The sequence below is a fragment of the Nycticebus coucang genome, chromosome 3 (genome assembly GCF_027406575.1).
Source record: "Nycticebus coucang isolate mNycCou1 chromosome 3, mNycCou1.pri, whole genome shotgun sequence".
In the NCBI taxonomy this organism is placed as follows: domain Eukaryota; kingdom Metazoa; phylum Chordata; class Mammalia; order Primates; family Lorisidae; genus Nycticebus; species Nycticebus coucang.
Window position 1 is genome coordinate 9,499,437 of NC_069782.1, and position 11,743 is coordinate 9,511,179.

Here is an 11,743-nt window from a genome sequence, read left to right on the forward strand (position 1 = left end):
CAGGACATGAGTTTGGTCTGTCTTGTTCATGGCTGACTCTCTGGCACACAGTGGGTCCTCAACACTATGGCACTGAGCACTCACTATGTGCCAGGCCCCACTCTGTGGGCAATAACTCATTTAACTCTGAAATCAACCCCATGGGCAGGGGGCTAGGGCCTGAAGCTTAATCAATCTTGGTATCTTCTTTAAAGGATGATATAGATTGGGCACCTTGCAAGGGGCATTTGGGCCAGGGGTGCTCTCCCTGCCTCTGGGGTGGGGGATTATCCCCATGTTAAATGTGAGGAAACTGAGGCAGAAAGGTTAAGTAACTTGTCTCCTTGGCTTGCAGGTGGCAGCCCTGGAATTTGAACCCAGGAGATCTGTGTTCAAAGACTAAGAAAAGATTCAGTGCTATGAACCTTTTACTCAATATTTGTGAGTGCCTGAGTGACTGGTTGGCCTTTGGCAAGTGGTTTACCTTTTCCAGGCCTCAATTTCCTCAACTGAAGCAGCTTGAGAGGGCTCCCCAGTGTGGCCATGCTGACAGCTAGGAGCCCTCAGAATGGGCTTATCCACTCATGGATTGACGGGTTCATGGGTTATCACGGGAGGGGAACTAGTGGCTTTATGAGAAGAGGAAGAGAGATGTGCGCTGGCCTGTTAGCATGCTCAGCCACTTGCCATGTGATTCCTGTGCTGACTTGGGACTCTACAGAGTCCCCGCCAGCAAGAAGGCCCCCACCAGATGTGTCTCCTTGACTTTGAGCTTCCCAGCCTTCAGAACTGTAAGAAATAAATTCCTTTTCTTTGTAAATTACTCAGTTTCAGGTATTCTGTTATAGGCAACAGAAAACACACTAAGCCATAGGGCTTCAGGAAGGCGGAAAGGTTCTGGCATCACTTATTCAATCATTTATTCATTCATTCATCAGACATTTGAAGCCCTCTGTGTGGCAAGCCCTGCTCTGGGCACTGAGATTACTGCAGTAAAAACAAAGTCTCTGCTGGCAAAGAGCTCATGGAATACTGGAAGAAGGCAGACTAGCCACAGTCAGCCCCATGAGGAGATGGGACAGTCAATGGAGAAAATAAGGCAGGGGTGGGGAGGCCACTGGCAGGTGACTTTTTTTTTTTGAGACAGAGTCTCAAGCTGTCACCCTGGGTAGAGGACCTTGGCGTCACAGCTCACAGCACCCTCAAACTCTTGGGCGTAAGTGATTTTCTTGCCTCAGTCTCCCAAGTAGCTGGGACTAAAGGCGCCTGGCTATTGTTTTGTTGTTGTTGCAGTTGTCATATTGCTTTAGCTGGCCCAGGCCTGGTTCAAACCTGCCAGCCTCGGTGTATATGGCCAGCACCCTACCCACTGAGCTACGGGTGCTGCCTGGCAGGTGACATTTGAGCTGAGAACAGAAGGCCAAAGGAAAAAGCTGGCAGACACCTGGGGGAAAAGACATCCTCAGGGCAATGGCTCTTAGGAAGGAGTGTGCTAGTGAATTTGGGGCACAGCTGAGAGGCCCCAGGGGCTGAAGCAGAGCCAGTGGGTGAGAGTGGAGGAGCTGAGATCAGGAGGTCATGGAGGCAGGTCATGCGAAGGCCTCTCTGCCTCCATGACCTCCTGATCTGGATGGAGAGCAGGATCCACTCTGCCTCACAATCTGGCTGCTGAGTAGGTGAACAGACTACAGGGCCAAGGACAGAGGCAGGGAGGCCATTCAGGAATCTATTGCAGCCATCCAGGCAGGAGATGATGGTGGCCTGGATTCAGGTGGCAGGAGGAGATACCAGAAGCGTTTGGCTTCTGGGTTATGTTAAACATCTGTCCAGCAGGATTTGCAATGAGATATGATCCTAATTTGCTCCTGCTGTATAACAAAGCAACACCAAATGTAGTAGCTTTGAGCAACAAGAATCATGTTATCATTTCTCATAGTTCCTGTGGGTCAGGAATTTGGGAAGAGCTTAGCTGGGTGGGCTGGCCTGGGGTCTTCATGCAGTTGCAGTTGTAGTCAGTGGCTGGATCTGGGACAGTGGGCGCTGGCCAGGCCTCTCTCCCCTCCCTTCCTACTCTCAGGTTCTCTCCGTTGGGTCTTTCTCTACGGGCTGATTGAGCTTTCTCTCAGCACAGCGCTCAGGGCTCCAGAAGTCAATGTGCCAGGAAAACCAAGCAGAGCGACTTTGCTTTTTATGACCCAGCCTCAGAGGCCACAGAGCTGCAGAGGCAGATGTGAGCACATCTAGGAAAGGTAGGGCAGTGGTTGCTGGAGGCCAGAGCAAGGGAGAGGAATTGACTAGAAAGTGGCAGAAGGGGGCTTTGTGGGGTAATAAAATGTTCTACATTCTGATGGAGGTGGCAGCTACATTGGTGAGTTTCATGCGGAAATTACACCTCAGTAAAAGCTGACAACCGCAACAAAACCTCCCTGGGCTCCTCACGCACTCAAAGGCTCTAGGCACTAGGTCACAGCACAGATGAAACAGACAGGACCCCGCCCTCACTGAGTAGAGAGATGGCCAAGAAAATACTTACACAGGACATGACAGCAGAGACACTAAGATTGCCAAGGGAAAATTAAGCTGCTGAGGAAATGCGAGAGACCAAACCCTGAGGCCTTTGGCAACCCCTGCTGCCCCTCTGAGAACTCTCTTGTGAGTCTGGGGCCCCCATAGCCTTGAAAGGGGCCAGGCTCTGGGAGACAGGGCACCTTGGATACCTGAGCTGTTCCTCATCCTAGTAGGGGGAGACCCAAAGATAGACTCTATGCTCCCCTGATCTCGGAAGCTAAGCAGGGTCGGGCCTGGTTAGTACTTGGATGGGAGACTCTATGCTCCCGCCTCAATGGCAGGGCAAGGGGACAAGCAGTGTCAGGTCCCATGTGTATGCCCCGCTAGTAGTACGCATGTGCCCAGGCCTGGGTACACACATCCTTGACCAGACATAGGCGTATATACCTGGATTCTGGCCCAAGTGCACATTCACACCCCAAATTTGGTATATGTTCTTTTTCGCGCACATTCAACAGCTTCCACATTCTCTGGGTGTATAACCTCTGAGAATAGACGCACACAGGCTGGTGCACACCCACATACACACATGCTTGTGCATACAGTAAGAACTAATGTTTACAACCATTTACATATTTTATCTCAAGCTTCCCAACAGCCCTATAAGGCAGGTACTATCATTAGCCCATTTTACAGGTGAAGAAACAGAGGCCCTCAGAGGGAAGACTGATCATGGGCCAAATGGGATAGGAAACCAGGCTTTCTAGCTCTGGGCTCTAGTGATTGTGACTCTCCATACAGACCATTAAATTTGGGGACCCCCATTTCCAGGGTCTCCTGTCCATTTGGAGGTCTTATGCCCACATGCCCGCAGCACCTCACAGCTTACAGAGCCCCCTCCACCTTGTAATGGGAGTTGAGAGGTTGGTTCATTGTGTCCTTTGCACAGAAGAGGAAATCAATGGACCAAGGATGGTTATGGGTCTTGGTCAAGGTCACATAGGGGTTGCTGGCAGAACCAGGACTAGATTCTGCTCCCTGACTGTTGGCCCTTCACTCTAGCCCTACTCTTGGGGAAAGAGTGTGGCCTCTGGTGACAGTCAGGTGCACCATCAGACTTAGGAATTTCTGGAGATTGGTGAGTAAGGGAAGGTGCACTGGTGTACCATGGGCACTAGGCAGGAGACTTCTCAGGAGGTAGAATGTCCAACCTGGCCTTGGAGAAGCTGAGAAGGATGGAGGGGGTCTAAGCCTGCCCCTCCAAGGGGCCAGATGTCCTGCTGCCCACTAACTGCACTTGAGACCAGTCCCTCTGGAGGCCTGAACAGAACAGGTGTGTCTGAGCTCTGCCTGTTTGATGGGGGTGGCCTGTGCCAGCCAGGTGACAGGGACTACTGAGGTTTTTAGAATCTGGACCCCCTGGGGGGGAGAAGGGCTGAAGTTGGGGGCAGAGGATCCCTAGTAGGCTCTGTGCCTCCATCAGGGGGAGACCAGAGCCCCTGGCACCGTTGGGGGTGAGGAATGCTGGCCTAGGAAGTGCTGCCCCCCCCGCTCTGCGGAGAGGCAGGGCTGGGCCAGCCATTGTTCAGAGGTTTAAAAATAAAGGCTTCTTGTCCTAGGCTCTACTGGCAGAGGGGAGTGGGCAGCTCCTAACCAGGCTGGAAAGGGAGGTCCCACCTAGCAGCACAACCGGGAGTGTGGGGATCCCTGGAGCATTTCCGCACCCCAGCTTATCCTGCAGAGAGAGGTACAATCAGGTGTGTCTGGATGCGGGGGGGCTTTCCTCTCACTGCTCAAGGCTGCTCTTTCTCTCACTAGAAACTTCCAACAACCCTAGGCCAGTGGCGGGACACAAAATCCCTGGATGTCCCCTTTCACTCATCAGCCAATAACCTAAAGTTAATGGCTATGTCCTGACTACACCAGTGCGATAGGCACTGTTGCTGTTACTAGCAGATAAATGAGGAAACCAGGGCTCAGAGAGGTTTAGTAACTTGCCCAAGGCCACACCGCTGGTCATTGGAGAGGCTGTGACTCAAATAGAGATCTGACTTCTGAGGCAGGATCCTAACCATGAACCCCTCTGCCCCTCACCATCCCAGTGTTCCATCTCCCCCGGGCTCCATTCCAGCAGAGGAAAAGTGGCTTTCTACTTTCCCTAAGTGGCCAGGGGAGGGGACACCAAGAGGGGGAGGGAGGGAAGCGACAGAGAAGGACTACTGGAGTGTGCCAGGGGTTGGGGTGGGAGATTGGTGTGATCTGTCAATTATCAAAACAAGCCCTTGCAGCAGGGGTGAGGTCTCCACTCTGTGGCTGAGGATCAAGGCTCAGAGAGGCTGTCACTGTCAAGATGGGATTTGAACCCAGGTCAGCTTTGATCCAAAGATTTTTCCTCACAGTAACTGAAGGGTTAATAGGAATCCCTAATACAGAACACTACCTGCCCCCACCATCAGAGCTCAAGTGTCAACCAAGGGGCATTGAGGGTGGGCTGGGGACACTGTTGGTAGGGCACCAGCTCCCCCACCCCTGGAAGGATGGTGAGCAGAGAGAGGCCAGTTGTCCAGGGAGCCCGGGGCAGCTCCCGCATGGGGACGTCCCCCACCCAACTGGGCAGGCAGGCTCTGCTCTACCTTGGTGGCTCACGGCTCATGGCTCACGGCAGCCAGCCTCCCCATTCCAGACAAGATCCGGTGATCCCCTGTCCGCCCCTGAGGCCTCTGCTGAGGCTGGCACGCTGGTGCTGGCACCAGAAAGCGACATTCCAAAGCCCCCCCAGCTCTCTGCCAACCCTGGATTCTTGGCAGAGCAAGAGAACAGGGGCCTCTGGAAGATGCTCAGGGAAGGGGTGTGGGAAGAGGGTTGGGCTAGGGAGGGTTGTGGGCAGGAGCAGGATGGGCACACCTGTGCACAGGATGTGGGGGGCCAGGCAGGAGACAGGGCAGACACCCTCCCCCTGACTGGGCATCTCTGGGCTGCTTCACCTCCACCCCCGCAGGAGCCTGGAAGGCATAGCCTTTGGACTTGGGGGAGCTGGGCCAGCACAGTGTCTCACACCTGGTGTCTCCAAAGGGTCTCTTCTTACCACCTCCTGGCAAAGGTTTCCCAAGAAGAGCTCCAACTTGCTGTGTGACCTTAGGCAAGACAATACCTTCTCTGGGCCTTAAGACTTGTGAAAGGGCTGAAACAGGTAAATCTTGAAGGTGCCTCTAGCAGCATTCTAGGTTTAGAATGCTGTTTTTATTATCACAAAATGTGTTGTGACTCTGGCTTCCTCCATTCCTCTTCACACAGACAACAACAGGTCCTTTTCAAACTGTGAGTCAGGTGCTGGCTTCTTCTCGGCTGACCCCTGCTGCCCCCACCCAGCGCCCGCCTGTGCCCCACCCTCCAGCACACTGACCTCCTGGACAAGTTTCCTGCTGGAGCTGCTGGGGCCAGCAGCACTTGCTCCTGCTCTGGCCCCACCCAGATCTTCAAATAGTTCTTTTTGGTCATCCAAGACTCAGCTCAAATGTCACCCGCAGAGAAGCCTTCCCTGACCCCTTCCTTAAACCTTTGCCTGCCACCCACCCACATTTAGCAAACACATTTCTCTGATTTATTTCCTTTGTAACAGTTTCTCACAACTGGATTTATCTCATTCACTTATTGTTTACTTGCCAATTGTCCTTCTTCCCTCTGGACTGTCAACTCAGGGAGGGCAGGACAGTCCCTGGTTCACTGCATTTCCCAGTGCTCAGCAGGCTCCCTCTTGGCAAGTCCTTCTGAATGACAAGTCCTTTTGTTTCTTTGGACAGGCCCAAGCTCCTGGTTCTTCACCTTGGTACACCCCCCCTCAGCTCAGGACTCCCCCCGAGACCTCCCACACCCCAGGCTGGAGGTATAGCTCTGGGGTCCTCTGTTCTGGGCCAGGGCAGGGTGTGAAGGAGGGAAGACCCATGACCCCCAGTCCCATGGGGCCCCTTCCCCAAGAGCAGGAGACAGCCCAGGACCTGGAAACCCCCTAGGTCTAGCTGCTGGGGCAGGCGGTTCCGGGGTGACCTCATCGCCTTGAAAAGAGGGCAGCAGGGGCAGGAAATGGAGGACGCATCAGAGGGACTAAATTTAGAGCGTTTGATTCAGCCCAGGCAGGACAATATTCCTGGAGTCCCCATTGTTTGCGAGGGGCCAGAGGGCAGGCTGCCCATTCAATGGCTGGGTATGAGCCATGCCAAGCTGTCTGGGCATGTAGGGATGGGGTGGTGGGTGCGGGTCCTCCTCCTGCTGGAGGAAAAGCCCAGCCAAGGGTCAGGCAGACAGATGGGGTATGGGCCCTGGGGGTGCTGCTTTTTGGATAAGGTCAAAGGTGAGAAGGGGGTGACTTGTAGATGAGGAGGGGGCTCTGGAGATGCTGACAAAAAGCCCCAGCTGAGCAACCCTTGCCCCCTACTCTGCTATGCCATACGTTGGGGCCTGAGGCTCAGGCCTGAGAACTGAGATGTGGAAGGCCACATAGACAGCTTAGCACCTGGACCCCAACCTGGGCTAGGAGTACCAGCTGTGCCCCCAGATCTATGCCCCCTGGCCAGGACAGGTGCTGAAGGCCCCTCCCCAACACATAGCCTTGTCTTCCTGCCAGGCCTAGCAGCCACAGGTAAACAGAAGAGGATGTCTCTGCCTGCACCAGCTCGAGGACCCATCACCATGGCAACCTAGGGTCCAGGCCGGAGCTGCCCTGGAGATGAGCCTGAAGCCATGGACATGGGTGAAGAGGCAGAGGCTGGGGCTGGCTTCTACTTCCCTGGCCTGCCAGGGCTGGGACCAGGCCAGCAGCCTGGCTTAGCTGTCTGCAGTGATCACGCTGGCTCGGCAGAGGTGCTTGATAGTGTCCCATTTCCAACTCACACCTCATGCCACATGGCAGCCGGGCAGCCAAAGAAGGGTGGGGATTGTCCTCAATTCAGGGCCATCCTGGTGAGTGAAGGTGCAGCAGGCCAAGTGTCCAAGCCCCCTCCTCCCATCCTGCAAGTGATAGAGGCGAAGGGACCCTTTGGACCACCTGGTCCACCTGCCCTGTGTGGGGTGGAGACCAGCAGTTCCAACGGGTACATGGAGAGGACCCAGTCCAGCTCAGGGCTTGACCCCCAGCTCTTTCGCTCTTCCTAGCACCAGAAGGGCCTCAGAAGTGGAGCCAGCCCCCCTCATGCTCGAATGAGTGGAACAAGATCCGAGCTTGGTTCATGCATAGGGTAGTAGCTCCACCTGTCAGCTGGGCCCTGTCCACTGCAGGTCCCTGAGCACCACAACACCCCTCTCAGCAGCCCACTGCCCTGCTGGGGCGGTGGCCCAAACTGCTCACTGCTCCTTCTGATTTCACATCATGACTCATGTTATCATGTTCTCAGGAGCTGAGTAACCACCTGAGTTATTTATACCCCGGCTTAGCAGGCTTCCTTCCCTCCTCCCAGAACTTGGGCAGGGAGGACGTGGTGGGGGTGGGGAGGAACCTGGGGGGGGATGTAGACTGGAAGAAGGCAGCTGAGCACCCCCATGTCCCCTCCTCTGGGGTACCACCCCCATAAAGCACTCAAAAATAACCATGCCTATCCCAGCACAACAGGATGGGCCTGGACTTAGGGCATCGATACATAGGTACTATGATGGTTTGGGAAGGGGGGAATTCCTTTCCTGAGCGAGTCACCCGTCTGGAAAAATAAAGGAAAAAGCTGAAAATTTTTCCTTCCATCAAAACAGGAAGAAGATGGGGAGGGGATATGGAGGGGACATGAAGCATAGAGGCTGAGATCAATCTTCTGTCCCGGTGGTCTTCACGGAGGAGAAGCCCCATGCCTGTACTGGGCCTGCCCTGCTGGGCTGCAGCTGGGGCCCCATGTGTCTCCTGCAGGGGTCATTGCTGGCTGCCCAGGGGTACCTTCCTCTTCTCTTCCTCCCAGGCCTGTGTTCATTTGGGTACACCCATAAGCACACAGAGCTTTGTGTCCCCCAGTTCCCACTTGGGAGCTCCCACTCGGGAGCAATCACCCTCCCTGCAGACCCCCACCAACCCCCATGTGGGAAAATCTCTCACCTACACCAGTGGGTGACATGGGGCTTGTCATTTTTCCCTCCCCTTGGGGCATTGTCCTGGGAGCCTTGTTTTTCTTATCTATATGGGGGTACACTCCTGTGCTGCTTCCCCCAAGGCATATTAGGCCTGAATGAGGCGCATAATGAGGTGTCTCTTACCCAAGAGAGGGGAACTGTAGCCCTGGCTCCTGTTCAATGAGTGCTCTCCATGCGCTAAGCACCTACATTTGTCTGCTAGATTAACCCCACCCCCAAATGTGGTAGGCTGCCATCAGACTCACCCAGATCACATAGCTAGGACTCAGTGTGCATTGCTGTCATCCAAGGAAGAATGAATGAGACCCCACAGAGCCCCACACAGGATGGGGCGGTGGTGGAGGGAAACCCATCTTGTCTGGGCCTCTGGCTCCCACCTGGGACCATCAATGACAACTCCATGACTTCAGCAGGGACATGCCCTGGAGGCTGGGGGTGCATCTGTACCCAAGGAGCATTATGCCTGAGACCACAGTGGTTACTACTAAGACGATTAGTCACTCCCGTTGGGTTACCCTCTGTTTGTTTACTGACTTATATAACCACTGCCTGAGGATGTTTATACAGTTGTCTCCATCTTTCTGTCTGTCTTCCCATCTGCCTGCCTCAGCCTGTAAGCCCCTCTAGGGCAGGGGGCTCCAGAGACGTGAGCTGGCAGTGTAATACCCAATCCTTTGTGAGGAACCCCCCACCCAGGGACACCGTGCATGTCTGCACATACTCCCCACAGTTGGACTGTGTCTGGGCCACCATTCTATGGATGAGAACACTGAGGCTTGGGCTTTGTACCTTCAAGCCCGGGACTCAGTTTTCTTGTCTGGAAAATGGGGATAATGTATTTTCCTCTCTCAGAGTGGTTCAGGGGGTTGATGTATTTATTACCTGGTAGTTTTGAGCCATATTAAATCATGATGTTTGACTTAAAAAAATACTTTATTTTTTTAAGACAGTTTTGGGTTTATAGCAAAAGTGAGAGGAAGGTAGAGAGTTATCCCAACGAATCTGTGGGTCAGTGAGGGTGGGGCCTGTGTGAACCTGGCAGTTGTGTTTTCATCTTTGCCCACCTGGCAGATGGGAGGAGAGGTCCAGGACAGTGATGTTGGTCCAAGCTGAAAATCACGGCCTCACTCATCCTTGACCTTGGCAAAGCTGTTCTGGACCTTGGTTTCCCCACCTGTAAAATGGGGTTGGTGACAGCTCCTCCCTGGCAGGGATGTTGTACAGCTCAAATGAGTTATTACACCTAAAGGACTTGTAGCCAGCTGCCTGACACACTGTGAGTCCCATATAGCATTTGCTCTTACAAATATTGATTAAAAATTGTGACTTTTACACTGTGGCAGCCTTCCCGTTCTTTTCTTTTCTTTTTTCTTCCCATTCTTTTCACAGGCCCACCATGCTTCCCATAATCACAAGCAGTCTGGCAAGCTGGTACCCCTGTGAAAGGCTGCCTGCTGCCTGCCTGCCTACCCCATTCTCCCTCCCACCCTCAGCCCTTCCAGAATCCCCAGGCAAACCCTTAGAATGCAGTTGAAAGGACACTGTGGAAAGGGCTGGCTAAACCATATCCAATCCACAGTCTCCCATCTGTGGGTGGCAGGTGGGTCTTGGGTGCCCCTGTCTCCCTGGGCCCACCATCTCCAGCCTTGCAGCCTCCTCCATCCCGTATAATTCTCCGCATGAATCATGCACAATGAAGGCTGGGCAGCTCCGATCCTGGCCACACAGGGAGGCATCATGTGACAAGGAGGTGGCAAAAGCGTGGGCTTGGACATCACAGCCTTGGATCGAATCCTGGCACTGCTACTTCCTTGCTGGGTGATGCTGGCACACCTCTCTGAGCCTCAGGCTCTGCTTCCTCTAGGGATGAACACAGCAGAGCACCAGGTCTCAGGGAGGGGGATGGCTCAGACAGCCTCCCTTTCTTTGGTGGTGAAATGGTAACCATTGTCTTCCCTCCTGGGGCTGGTCACTGTACGTGAGGTCATCTTCCATGATTATCAGCACATTGGAGGCCGCAGGTGAGCAGCAGAGGATAGAGGTAGGATTCGCCTTCTCTGCGAGAGGTGGGGGTGGCCCAGCACAGGACCCAGGTGGGGTCACCTTGTAGCCCATCTGGGCCAGCTCCCCTCACCGCAAGAGGGTTTCACTCCAATTCCAGCCAGCTTCCAGGGCAGGTAGATCCCAGCTGCCCCATCCAAACATCCTCTTCCTCGTCTGGAGCCTGGAGGAGCTAAAAATGCCTGGCTCAGCCCCGGGAAAACAAACACTGCGCTTCCCTCGCCTTTGTATACAGGACAAGACCCAAGGCTGCAGGGTGGCCTCCCCCAGGCTAGCCTAGGCCCAGGGGTCTGTCTGTCTACCTTCCTGGGGTCTCCTGTCCTGCCTCCCTGGTACTCAGTCACAGTGGCCAGAGCCTTGTCAGGGTGGGGGGGGTCTCCAACAGAAATGGTGCGGGCTCTATGGAAGGCCAAGCCCCTCCCTCTCCAAGTGAAGTCCTGGGGCCCTTTCCAGGCTCAGGCCCTCTCCTGGCGTGTGTGCCCACACACTCAACATAGAGTAATAATGATCATGGCGACCAACATTTGTGGAGAGCTCAAATGCAATGAGGTGGCTACCATTGTTACCCATATTTTGCAGATGAGGAAACTGACGCTCAGGGAGGTTAAGTAATTTGCTCAAGGTCACAGAGCTAGGAAATGGTACAGCAGGGCTTTGAACCCAGGCAATCTCTGATGGAAAGCCTAATCTCTTGCTCTCTCTGAGCCTCAGTTTCCTCATCTGCACAATGGGCACACATGATGGTAATGCCTAGTTGGCCGTAACGGCAATGCAAGGCAAAGGGTAAGGAGGTGCTTTAAGGACAGCCAGACCGGGGATGGGGAGCTGGGATAGCAGGGGTCTGGAGGAGTTCATCAAATCCACATGGAATGGTGTAGGGTATGGGCTACACCATCGTACAGCTCCAGGCTAAAGTCTTAGACCACTTGAGGTATGGCCTTGGAGTGTCCCCATTTGGGAGCTCCACTTCCTCCTCCATCTAGTAAGACAGCCAGACAGGGGTTGGGGGTGGATGGAGGCTGGGACAACAGGGGTCTAGAGGAGTTGACCAGACCTGGCACAGGTGTTGCCAGTGCCCTCTTGGCAGATT